This window comes from Echinops telfairi, unplaced genomic scaffold (genome assembly GCF_000313985.2).
Source record: "Echinops telfairi isolate 266 unplaced genomic scaffold, ASM31398v2 ScPeMD7_7469;HRSCAF=8507_1, whole genome shotgun sequence".
In the NCBI taxonomy this organism is placed as follows: Eukaryota; Metazoa; Chordata; class Mammalia; order Afrosoricida; family Tenrecidae; genus Echinops; species Echinops telfairi.
This window is the reverse complement of record NW_022111373.1, coordinates 23,176,662-23,188,450: the sequence shown is the minus strand read 5'-3', so window position 1 is coordinate 23,188,450 and position 11,789 is coordinate 23,176,662. Positions and strand designations below refer to the sequence as shown.

The window sequence follows — 11,789 nt, the reverse complement described above, 5'->3', positions numbered from 1 at the left end:
ACATAGAAAAAATAAATATCCTTAAACATATATCTTGGCTTTTGTTATTTATTATCATTTATTCAGGGGCTTTTTTCTACTAGTTCAATAATTTGTTTTTCATATAGGCCTTGTAACTGTCTTCTGATAATCTTCTCCAGTGGATAGCTTAAAGTTTGCTCTCGTGAGAGTATTTATAGCATACAAATCGGGAAACACGGACTTTCAAGGTTTTTCCTCCCCTCCTCTTGGCAGGCGGTTGTCAGTCCTTTGGAAACAGCCTTACTACAAATAAAGCTCAGAAATTCACTTCTGCCAGTCGTAGGATGAAAGCAAGCACTGTGTCCTTGCTGTTGGATGTGCGCTGAATAGGGCACAGACTCGGTGCTCATAACGCCACACCCCCGTGGCCCATCCCTGCCATCACTGCCACGACCAGTCCTTCATCCTACAGTTCTTTTTTTTCCCACTGCATTTTTTTTCTTAAGGAAAACTTGAATCGCATGGAGGCAGTTTAAAACCTTTATTAGATAACCAGCCACTAGTTTTCATCCACGTTGACTGTAGGTTTTTGAAAGGGGTGACAGGCACGGAGGTAACCAATGTGTAGAGCTTGTTCGGGGAATCTTCATCCTCATTACGTTTCCTGGACAGCCGCACACGGATACGATATAGAACATTCCTGATTCCTTTGGCCCACACGGCGTTGTTGAGCCTCGTGTCGATTCATACATCGGGTGTCCCCGTCTCCTTCATGGCAAACTTCCGAATCTCCTTGAGCACCCGAGGGGCAGGCTTCTTGAAGCCCACGCCATGGATGCGCTTGGGAATGTGGATGGTGTACTCTCTGGTCACGACCACGTTGATGGCCGAACGGCCCTTCTTCTTCTCACCGTCCTTCTTCACGGAAGCCATAGCGCCGGGACCAGGCTGGAAAGGAAGCCATCCTATAGTTCTTGAATCTTAGATTTTCCTGAATGCCCGATGAGAAGACCGTCTATTCTGGATGTCCTTTTCTTTAGGGTAAACTGATGTTTCCTAACTCATTCGCTCCTGTTTCCTGTCAGTGTGAGCGCTTGTCACATATATTTTATGTTAATTTCTAATTTCTTGCTTTCCAGTGCTGTGGTGCAATATGAGAACTGTTATTATTATTTTAGTTACTTCACTGGGATTTTACTGAAGAGGAAAATGTATGGCTTCAGTGCAAGATCTTGACTAGAAGGACCTCAGTTACTTCTCTCCCCTCTCGCTAGATGCTTCTCATTCTCGGCCTCTTCTTCACCAGTTTATGGCACGTGCCTCTTCCTCGTGTTACTGATCTTTCTACAATACAAATATCTTTCAGATATTGAATGCTTTTCAGAGAGTAGCTAAGTGAAAAAGTCCAATTTTATATTTTTGTTGTTTTTGGTTCTCCATTATTTGATTTCTTCAACCTCTCATGATAAACAAATAAACTCTTGACATTTTCAAGTATTTCATTTAACTTGGTTCCACAATTAGCATCCATGGACGCTTCAGTCAAGAAAGTAAATGACACATTGAATCAGACAAAGCTCCTACAAAAGACCTCTTGTAAATGTTGAAAATCCAAGGTGTTAACTGTGAGCACTAAGGTATACCTGACACAAACCATGGTCTTTTCAATCACCTCACATGCATATGAAAGCTGAACATGAATAAGGAAGACTGAAGGAGAGCTGATAATGAATTATGACATTGGCAAAAATATTACATATATTATGTATTCCCAGAAAAAAACATGAAACTGGTGGGGCTTGATCAAGTGCAATATAGCCAAGAGGAATGAATGAAACCCAAATGAAGATCGAACATGATAATGGGAAAAGAAGAAAGTAAGCAGAAATAGAGGAAAGAACTAGGAGGCAAAGGACATTTATAGAGGTCTACATGCAGGCATGTACATATGTAAAGATATATATAACAATGGGGAAATAGATCTATGTGTATGCTAAGTATTAAGGTAGCAGACGGACATTAGGTGTCTATTCAAGTACTCCCTCAACACACGAACACTTTGTTCTAATAACCCAGCACTCTGTGATGCTCACCTTCCCAACATGACTGCTGAAAACAAAATGGGTGCATAAGCAAATGTGGTCAAGAAAGCTGATGGTACCCGGATATCAAAAGATATAGCATCTGGGGTCTTAAAGGCTTGAAAATAAACAAGTGACCATCTAGCTGAGAAGGAACAAAGCCCACATGGAAGAAGCACACCAGCCTGTGTGATCATAAGATGTCGATGGAATCAGGTGTCAGGCAACCAGGACTCTGAACAAAAAATCATATTGATGTGAATGAGGTGGGGAGGGTGGGGCAGAGTGGAGACCCAAAAGCCCATCTGTAGACAATTGGACAGCCCCTCACAGGAGGGTCATAAAGAAGAGACAAATCAGTCAGAGTGCAGTATAGCACCAAGGAAACATACAATTTTCCTTTATTTCTTTAATGCTCTTCCCCACCCCTCACTATCATGACCTCAATTCTACCTTATAAATCTGGCTAGACCAGAACATGCACACTGCTACAGATAAGAACTCACAACACAGGGAATTCAACAGAGGAAAAATAAACCCTTCAGGACCAATAATGAGAGTAGTGATATCAGGAGGGTAGGGGTAAGGTAGGGGCAGAAAAAGGGGAACCGATCACAATGATCAATATATAGCCACCTCCCCCAAGGGCGATGAACAACAGAAAAGTGGGTGAAGGGAAACAGCAGTTGGTGTAAGACATGAAAAAAAATTATCAAGCGTTCAGGAAGGAGGGAGGGAGTGTGTGTGGGGGAATGAGGAGCTGATATCAAGGGCTCAAGTAGAAAGAAAATGTTTTGAACATGATGATGACAACATATGTACAAATGTGCATGAATGTATGTATGGATTATGATATGAGCTGTAAGAGCCCCCAATAAAATGATTATAAAGAAAAAAGGGAGAAGTACAGCCAGAATGCTCCTTTGTGGCTGCAACAATGGGCTTTAAACATAACATTTGTGAGGATGGTATGGAACAGGACAGGGTTTTGTTCTGTTGTACATCGGGTCTCTATGGGTCAGAACTAACTTGCCACTTAACAACAGTGATAACCTCGTCAGTCTGTCTTGCTCCATAGCACTTCCTTTCTGCTTGTCCCTATCATTTAGCCAGGGTGCACCGTAGGTAGATATAAGCATCTCCGAGTCTTCCCTCCCAGTGCTGCTTCTGCTTATTCTGTTTTCCTAGTTTGTGCACCTTTGGAACACATTCATCTCAGTCTCCCTTCGATTGCCTACTGTTTAGAAAATCTCCTATCTTTTTACCCAGGCAGAAAAACATTTCCCAGGCCATCACCAGTTATAATTACTTTCATCATAACACCAATTGGATTTTATTGCATTTATTACTTGGTTTTTCTGTCTATTCACAGATAATACATTCTTTTAGGATTAAAAAATATTTATCACCATAATATTTATTTATTTATTAGCCAACAAGGAGTTGCTGAGAGCTTATTCAGAACCAAAAGTTACGGAGAATAAATGGTTTCCAGTATAGTAGGGGAGAGAGCAATTAACAAAAATATCACTGAAATGTATTTAGCGTTGTAAGTGTCATCACTGAGATAAAGGAGAGGGACTGCTGTATTGACAGCATATGCTAGTAGCAGGGGCCATTGACCCACTTCGAAATGTCAGCTTAGAGCCTGCTACTGAAATGGCGCTTGAATTAAGACTTAAAGAATGTTAAGAATTGGTTCAGTAAAGGACAAGGAGAAATGCTATAGGCAGAGCAGATAACATTTTCGAAGAACTTGGGGCAGCAGGGCACTTGAGTAGTTGAAGGATCTGGGTGAACATTATCCCGAATGATGATGGTAGAGGCCAGATCATTACGTAGTTTTTGCTTAAGAAAAACATCTTGGTCTTTGTTCTAAGAACCTTGGAAAGCCTTAGCCTCAGAATCCAATGCGGAAAACAGTAGGGAAAACAGAAGGTTGATGTGGATAAACAAGTTAGGACATGAAGTTAGTGGTGCAGGAAAGAATTACTCAGTGCTCACTTCACAGAAATGCTTGACAAATTTTAGCTGAATGAATGAAGTAGCTATTTGCCAAAGGCAACATTGGTGTGCATGGTAAGCAAAAATAAAGCAAAAAAAAAAATGTTATCCGGAGGGCATTTTGTGAAATTTGATTAGTAAAACCAGTATAGAGAATAACAGAAGTAATTTGCTACAGATTAGCAAGGCATAGAATCAAATTATTTCTATTAACTTAAAACATTCTGTTATAATAAAGCATTTGTGCAACATATAATTATGCTTAGTTCAGGTTGTTAATTTTAATAATTCAATATGTTAATTGACTAGCTAATGAGCTTTACTAGTAATAATGTGTAAACAGCTCAGTAGAAATCTATTAATTTAGATCACCAGATTTTCTTACGGAATTTCTCAGTGCCTACCAAATATATTGTTAACTATACTGGCTAATAAGGTCATTTGTATAAAGGCAATACTCTGTCAGACAGTTTACTTGCTACTGTGTTCTTGCAGAATACAGTAAGCAATTTAGACTTGGTAGTAACAGTTCTTTAATAGAGAATCAAAACCTGCTTGCGAGTCCAAAATGGCGTCTAGAAGAGCAAGAACATTTCATCATTAGTTGGGTTCTTCAATGGCAGGTTTGATCTCATAACAATCCCTGCATCTTCTGTTGTATACAGGATCACTCTGAGTCCGGACAGACAACAGCAGTGTGGCAGGCACCCTGAGCCTCTACTGAGATGACTTGGATTGAGGAACACATGGGCAGAGAAACCTTTTGAAAAACAGTATGTATCACCACACAACTTAGATAAGAACAATGGGAGGCTGATTAAGTAATGCCAGTACAGTTCAGGGACATAGCTATGGAAAACAGTGCCTATGGCAAGCACTGAAGTTGCACTCTTTTCTAAACATTTAACACCCATATTTTAGATAACTTTACCATATCGGTTCAAAAATAAAAGCCAAGTTTATTAATCTTTCAGTTAACACATGATGACATACGTGACCATGACAACTGCACCTTCCTTGCTTTCGTTAATGGAATTGATCGATGAGGTGGTAAAAGTAGTCTTTTGTTTTATTTTTCAGTTTTTTCTCTTTCTATACTCAGCAGAGCAAGATCACAGAGTCCCTTTGACCTACGGAAGGTCTCACATGTGAAAGTATTAATTTGATCTTGCTGACTGCTCCCTCCTGGCTGGTGAAGGAAACTGCGAAGGATAATAGGAGCTACTCTGCGGTGTTACCCTTCTAGAGGCACCCAGGTCACACGGCACACCTGTCCTGCCGTCGGCGTGCCTCTGAGGGGATGTGATCGAAAACTCAGCTTCTCCCTTTGTCTGCTGTTAGAGTTGGTCTGTGTACTGCCTTTAAAATTGTTGGGAAGTCTGAAGGATTCTTTTTTTTTTTTTTAAGAAATCATTTTACTGGGGGCTCTTATAACAATCCATGCATAAATTGTATGCAGCACATTTGTACATATGTTGCATCATCATTTTAAAAATATTTTCTGTTTGAACCCTTGGTATCAGCTCCTCTTTTTTTCTCTCTCTCTACTCCATCCTTGCACCCTCATGGGCCCCTGATAAGTTATAAAGTGTTATCATTTTCATATCTTACACCACCTGCTGCAGGATTCTTAAACCGTCCTGGCACTTCTTTCGTTCAGCTGTCCAGAGAGACTCTTTCCAATAGACTCTGCGTACTTCTCCCCAGACTCCATTCATTCTGTGACACTCGTCTATCAAACAGCATCATGTGTGTCACTTGCTCCCTTAAGACTGCCACTAGTATTATACCAGGAATCCAGGAATCTCATGTTTCAGTGGCAGTGTATGTTGACTTTTAGATAAAAAGGAAGGTCCCTGGGTGGCACAATGGTTTCCTATTGGCGTTGGCTCCTAACTACAAGGTTGGTGGTTCAAACCTACCCAGCCACATTGAAGAAGAAAGCCCTGCCCATCTGTTTCCTTAAAGACTATGGTGAACAAAATCTACGGAGCTCGGCTCCGCTTCCTACCACCCGGAGATGCCATGGGCCAGAATGACCTTGATGGCAATGGCTTGATTTTGTTTGTTTTCAGGGAAAGCGAAGACTGTTGGCTATTGGTCAATTTCCTTAGGCAGTTCTATGTCACAGAATTGGCAGGCTCCATTACAGGAAGCATGTACAGAGACTGTCTTATTAAACTACTTTAATTCACTAGTAAGGAACACTATTGTTCATTGCTGTGGAGTTAGAGCACACTGCTGTGTACAGAGTAAAACTCCTCTGGAGGGTTTCCAAGGCTGGGACTTTGCAGAGGCATATCTTCAGGCCTATCTTCCCAGGTGCCTCTAGTAGATTAGAATTTACAAGCCTTTTGATAATGTTCATACGCTTACATGTTTCTACCACCCAGGGATAATTGGGCCTAGCAAAGGCCAAGTATCTTTCTTAATCAAAAAGCAGTGTGGTAATAACTTCTTTTAGAATTGATCCCCCAAAGAGGGGGAGATTAAAGTTATCCCAAATTCCAGCTTTTCCAGATGTTCTATTGATTACCTGATGTTAATCATGAGTCCTCCCCCTTAGCATATCTCTCAAGTGCCTGGGTTCTGCAGGTTGATTAAAAGTCCCACAGAACTCACAGTGTTAAGAATATGTCTCACATGGTTGTGGATTCTGTTAAGTCCCCAATCTGATGTTTAAACACCTATCTAGAGGACCGTCCTCATCCACAAAGCTGCAGAAACAGTGAAATCAGGACAGGTGAGAGCCCACAGCTCAAGACCGAGAACCGGAATTTGGAAAGAGGCAAGCTGCATGCAGGCTCCAGAGCCAGAACCGAAACTACCTGGAAGTCAGTGCAGGTCTTCTTGCTCCTATCAGTGCTCTGTCAGGAACACAGACCAGAATACGAAGCACTGTCTTTGTCTTTCAGAAGACCATCCCCACAGGAAACAAAGGGTGTTGACTTGAGAGAAGGAAACTCTAGCAGGTGCTGCATCACCCTCACAATTGTTCCTATGCCTGAAGCCATTGTTGCAGTCACTACGCCAATCCATCACAGTGAGGACCTTGCTCTGTCGCTGACCCTGCACTTCACCAAGCATGACAAGGACCAGTGTCTCCTGACAATACATCCAAAGTACAGCTGTGCTCTAAGGCGTACTCTGGTTGTTCTTTTCCAAAACAAATCAATTTGCTCGTTTAAAAAAAATCATTTTATTGGGGGCTCATACAACTCTTATCATAATCCATATATACATCCACTATGTCAAGCACATTTGTACATTTGTTGCCATCATCATTCTCAAACATTTTCTTTCTACTTGAACCCTTGGTATCAGCTCTTAGAAGTCCATGATACTTGAAATATTCTTCTCCAGCACCACTATGCAAATGTATCAATGATTCTTCTGTCTTCTTTATTCAGTGTCCAGCTTTCACATTCGTATGGGGTAATTGAAAGTCCTGTGGCTTGGGTCAGACACACCGTAGTCCTCAAAGTAACATCCTCATTTTTCAATACTCTAAAGGTGTCTTGTACAGTTGATTTACCCAGTGCAACACATCTCTTGATATCTGAAGTGGGGATCCAAGAAAGACAAATTCCTTGACAACTTCAACCTTTTCTGCATTTATCATGATGTTTACCTCTTGGTCTAGTTGAAGTACTTACTGGTGGAGTATGAATTACAACCCAGTGTAAAGAAGACCGAAATCTAGTAGGGTGGAGACTCAGATATAGTCCGTCTTATACTTCACAATTAGAATTACAGAGTATACTGCCAAAATATAATTTTCAACACAAGGATTGAGACTAGAATTAACAATACATCACAAAAGGGATTATGGCTGCAAGAGCCATATTAAGTTATTGACTATAGATAGGCAGAAAGCAGAACATGATATAAACCTGTTTTTAACCTTTCTGCATTTCTATTGAGCATAAGTTGTCACAAGTAGGAATTTGCTCTATCGCAGTGAGGGGATTTTTGTTTTTTTTCTACATTCCTATTGACATAACAAAAAAAGCAGGAGCAGGTCTCTGGTGATGATGAGGGTTCTCTCCCTGACGTTAAGTTTTGTCAGTCTTCCCACAGGAGGTAGAGGGACCAATGAACGGGCTCTCTATGTTTTTATAAAGCCCATTTCTACAAAATTCAGTTGAATTTATGCCTTTGCAAAGATGTTAAAAATCAGTCCTACAGGGAAGATACTTACAGCATAGTGGTTATGAGTTGGGCTGCTAACTACAGGTCAGCAGTTCTCCAAGGAGGAGAAAGCCAAGGCTTTATACTCCCGTGAAAGGGTACTGTCGTGGAAACTCATACAGACAATTCTATCTTGTCCTTTGGGATCGCTCTGAGTCAGTATTTGCTCTATTGAGTTGAGTGAATGAGTGAGAAGAGTCAAAGGAAATTTAGTGCTATAATCTGTAAGGGTTTTTTTTGTATATACCTATAACTCAAAAGGCTACAAATTCTAGTATTAATAAATGATCTTCTGTTGAAAACTACAATAAAATCTACCAGCACATAAAAGCAAACATAGCATAGAAAATACCTAATGCAAGCCCCCAATTCTCTGCTTAATTTGTCAAATAAACCAAGGCAAATTTCTAGCCATATGTCAGAAAAGAAGCTAACAAAAAAGTAAGTGTGATTATCAGAATTATTAAAACTTTTTATATGTCATCCCAGGAGGCTTATATTTGGACTCAATGGCAAATTATGTGATACAGTAAATATTATAGTTAGAAAACAAACAAAGAAAGAAACAAATGATAAATTCTTGTTCATTTTCATATGGGGGATAATTAAATCCTTTGCCTTTAAATGTTCTTGTCTAAAGTAACACTATCTAGTTCAATTTCTCATTTTATTTTTGGTTATGTTTTATTTTCATGAATTTTTAAGTGATGACTTCTCTCCCCCGCCCCCCTACCCGCACCCCTATACACGATGAGCTAGATCTTGGTGAATGTAAGGAACTTAATAAGCACTCAAAACCAAATCTTTGCTTGATCATTAATAACTCATGGAAGATTGCGTTCTTCAAAATAGTGATAAAAAGGAGAAGAAACCCGATACATGAATATTGGCTTAGTTAACCTGGTAGTATTGAACGCTTCGCCATTGACATGAATTTCTCTCGTTTCTGGTCCTCCCCATACCGGAAGGGTAAGGAAGGGCCATGGTCTCATTCTCTGTTTAACCAGTAAACCGGTCCTTTTATGATTTTAAGTGTTCTTCCGCATTGTCTCCCACTCTATTTAGGACTTTTGAGTGTGATTCCTTTTCAGAACTGTTGGTAGTGGTAGCCAGGTACCATCTAATTCTTCTGGTCTCAGGGTCATTAAGGCTGACCTTCATCAGGTCCATCAGTCTTTTGGACTCATTGTTTCCATGTCCTTAGATTTTCTTCACTCTTATTACCCCCAGACAGGGAGAACCCAATAGTAACACCTTAGACAACTGCTCACAAGCTTTTAAGACCCTGGTTGCTCGTCACAAAAGTAGGATAGACTTTTGTGGACTCTGTGGATTATGTTATGCCAATTGATCTTGATGTTCCTTGAGACCATGTACCTGAGCCCCCAGTCCAACTGCTGTTAGTATGGCCATCACTTAGTACCTCAAATAGAAATAGAGAGAGTGACATTAAAGGGAGAAACGTTTTTGCAATGTTCTGCCTTGGCCAACAGCCCATACTTAAAACATGGACTTGAATCCAAGTCCTTGAATTCTAAATCATTTTCCATTTCTTCCCTATTTGCAAACTAGAAAGTTCACTAAAGCTTGGCATTAGAACTAACTTCCTTAACACTATTCATTGATATTTGTGAGTTTTAACATTCTTCATGTTTCAAAAATTTTAAATCTTGATGTCTGAATATTGACTTCAGTTCTGGTATAATCCAATGAATTTCTTAGTTCCTTTATCCCTCTAATTTTTATTCACTCGGAAAAATCTGGTGTTGATCTTTCTCTCTGTGTCCTTTGTTGAGCAGGGTTTTCGCTGTGGGGCATCTTCTTCACCACTTTTCAGGCAGCTTCTTTGTTTCTCAGTAGTGAACAACTGTGCTAATGGATGTGTTGAATTATTTTATCTTCTTTGGGTATTTGAAGTTCTAGTAAAAAGACCAACCACCCAGAGGCATCACCCTCTCTGGTAGGGTCCTGTACTGCCAGCTTAGATGAACTAGGCTCATATACAGTTGCCTTTAATGTGCCTTTCGTGAAAAGATTTTTATAGTATTAAAGACTTTTAAAATTTATTTTAAAGCTTTCTTTGTAAAATAATTAAAGCTTTATTGCTATCGAAGAAGTGTATGGATATGATAAAATAAAACAGATGTAATAGCTTATTATAAATAATTTCCCCCCTATCCCAAGTCCTACTCACAAGAGGCAACCAACCAGCTTTAATTGTTTCTGATTTAAATTCTTCCAGTCATTAGCTCCATGGTGATCTTGTGATTGTGTTCTGCTGAGCTGACTCTGGCTCATGCCAACCCTACTAGACAAAGCAGAGCTGCCTTATGCATGTGCTGGGCCATCATCTTTACAGGGGCAGGTCGTCACGTCTTGCCACCTCACACACACTGGTGGTTAGATTAGAACCACTGACACGTTGGTTAGTAACCAAGAGTCTACCTCTTGTGCCACCAGGAATCCTTTCTATAATGACTAGATCATGCTAAATGAACAGTTTATTCTTTAATTTTTGATGTATGAGTATTAGAGAGAAACTACTGATGTTTACTGTATTCTGAAAAAGAAGTATTTCTATCCTTTGCACTACTCCTGCCTTTCTGTCTTTACTTGACTTTCTTCTGTTATAATATATTAAAGAAATATACTAGTTATGTTTATTGTTTCCATTCATACAATTTCATATCTATTTTTAAAATTATCTTCAATTTCTTATGAATCCTTACTCTGCAAGATGAATGTTTTGGGGCTACTAACATTTTCTCCATAAATCTCTTTTTCCATTCCTCAACTTCTGAAAGCTAAAAACATTTTCAATATTTTCTGCTAAACAAAAGACTTTGCATTTCTATAGGTTACTTCTTATTCTTCTTTTTTTTTAAAATCTTTTTTTGGGAAGAGAAGGTCAAAAGTGATGCCAAGGACGAGGTGAGTGAGACAGAGGGCAGGAAGGAGGTGAGTGAGACAGAGGACAGGAAGGAGGTGAGTGAGACAGAGGGCAGGAGGTCAGTGAGACAGAGGACACGAGATGAGTGAGACAGAGGACAGGAAGGAGGTGAGACAGAGGACAGGAAGTAGGTGAGTGAGAGGACAAGAGGAGGTGAGACAGAGGACAGGAGGTGAGTGAGACAGAGGACAGGAAGGAGGTGAGACAGAAGACAGGAAGGAGGTGAGTGAGAGGACAGGAGGAGGTAAGACAGAGGACAGGAGGTGAGTGAGATAGAGGACAGGAAAGAGGTGAGACAGAGGACAGGAAGTAGGTGAGTGAGAGGACAGGAGGAGGTGAGTGAGAGGACAGGAGGTGAGTGTGACAGAGGACAGGAAGGAGGTGAGACAGAGGACAGGAGGTGAGTCTACTTCTTATTCTTGAAATTAAAAAAAACCTACAAAGTCCTTATATATTTATGGCTGCAAAAAATCAAGTTTATATTTTGGTGCCTGTGTCTAATATGACTTTTTAAAAATCGTTTTATTAGGGGATCATACAACTCTTATCACAATCCATACATACATCAATTATGTAAAGCACATTTGTACATTCATTGCCCT

General features: G+C 40.1%; 1 pseudogene; it reads right to left on the bottom strand.

Annotated features, from left to right (window-relative positions):
• Positions 1–462: 462 nt before the first annotated feature.
• On the bottom strand, positions 463–915 carry LOC105978542 (annotated as a pseudogene).
• Between the last annotated feature and the right edge of the window lie 10,874 nt (positions 916–11,789).